The sequence below is a fragment of the Coenobita brevimanus genome, chromosome 46, assembly GCF_032717465.1.
Source record: "Coenobita brevimanus isolate Jiangsu-jjx chromosome 46, ASM3271746v2, whole genome shotgun sequence".
NCBI classification, from domain to species: Eukaryota; Metazoa; Arthropoda; class Malacostraca; order Decapoda; family Coenobitidae; genus Coenobita; species Coenobita brevimanus.
This window is the reverse complement of record NC_136999.1, coordinates 43,520,754-43,522,821: the sequence shown is the minus strand read 5'-3', so window position 1 is coordinate 43,522,821 and position 2,068 is coordinate 43,520,754.

Genomic DNA, 2,068 nt, shown 5'->3' with positions numbered 1-2,068 from the left:
TATAATAGCTATAAACAGGCAAGAAACGATTATACAAGAATAAGGAGAGAAGCCCAAAGAAAGTTTGAGGAAAACATTATAAATAAAAGTAGTGGTCAAGGGAAGCTAGTTTAGAGGTATATCGGAAACAAAACCAAAGTAAAAGGTAAAATACAATCCATTACAGACAAGGGGATCATCTATAGATAAGAGAAAGATATTTGTGAAGCACTAAATGAAAATTTCTAATCAGTTTTTACAGAAGAAAATAATTCTGAGAGCGATGATGTGGAACATGCATGCCCAAACATCTTACCATATATACAAATATCAGAAAAAGAAATACAGGAGTAGTTAAGTAAATTAGACAAAGGAAAAGCAAATGATCCTAACGAAATATCATGTTGAGTGCTACATGAATGTGCAAAGGAGTTAAGTAGACCAATATCTTTAATACTCAAGGAATCCTTGGGTCAAGGTAAACTACCTGATCATTGGAGGAAAGCAAACATTGTTCCCTTATTCAAGAAAGGGAACAGACAAAATCTGCTCATCTACCGACCAGTAACACTAACCAGTGTTATAAGATACTGGAAATGCTGATAAGTTTGGGTAAACCATCTAGAAGAACATAATATAACAAAATGGCAGTTTGGTTTCAGAAAGGGAAAATCATATGTTACTAATCTATTAGGCTACTATGACAGAGTTTCAGAAACATTACAAAGAAGAGAAGGGTGTGTGGACAGTATCTAACTAGATTTCAAGAAAGCATTTGACAGAGTACCGCACCAAAGACTTTCGAGGTAACTGTACCATCAAGGAAGAATATGAGGCAAACTGTACTGTTGGATGCAAGATTTCCTCAGAAAAAGGGAAATGAAAACAGTAATAAGGAGAAATTTCTTATCATGGAGGGAAGTGACTAACGGAGTTCCACAGGGCTCAGTGCTGTCACCAATTATGTTTTTAGTGTATATAAATGACATACATAGTAACATTAGAAATGAAAGCTATCTAAATATCTTTGCTGATGATGCAAAAATACAAAGGAGAATTATTAAAACAGACTCTTGTAATGAGCTACAAGAATTAAATAAACTTCACGGATGGAGTAATACATGGCAGATTGCATTCAATGTAATCAAGTTTGGTAAAAGTAGAAAAAGACCCGATTGGGATTATAAATTAGGAAGTAAAACCTTACACTTATCAGAAAGAGAGAAGGAGTTAGGTGTAATTATCAATAACAGACTATCTCCGGCTGACCACAACAGTGAGAAGGTACGGAACATGTAAACAGGCAAATATAAAAATAGCATTCACATATATAAATGAAGACATGCTGAGAAAGATAATAACATCATTCATCAGACCACTCCTGGAGTATGCATCAGTAGTCTGGAATCCTCATCTCAAGAAACACATAGATAAGATTGAAAAAGTTCAAAGGGCCGCTACAAGATGGGTACCAAGCTTAAGGGATCTAAGCTACAAAGAAAGACTAGAAAAATTGAATCTGCCAACACTACAGGAGAAAAGGAAAAGAGGAAACATGTTTATGCTGCCTGTATATAAATTTATATCATGGAAGGAGAAAATAGTGCATAAATGATTATGTAACCTATGGGGAAGCATTAGCAAGAGGACATTGCAAAAAACTGCATTAAATGAGGGACGATAAAGACGTAAGGAAATTTAGTTTCCCAAATATGGCCATTGATCAGTGGAATGCACTACCGAATGAAATAGTGTGTGCCAAAACAATTCATAAATTTAAGGATATGTATGATAAAAATGGTTTAATACACTGGACAGTATGAGCTTCACTCATTCCTGTAAAAATACAATTAGGTATGAACAATTAGGTAAGAACAGAATCAAACTTTGACTCTGCCCTGTGGGACTGACCTTTGACTTATCATAATCGTTACTGAAACCCTTCGTTCTTGCCTGACCATTACCCATTCCACCAAATTTGGTTTAAATCATATCAGTAACGTTTGAGCTGACATTTCCCTGTCACCTTGGCATTTGACCTTTTCTAGTGACCTTGACCTTTGTTCTCAAAATCGAATCCTTTTATATT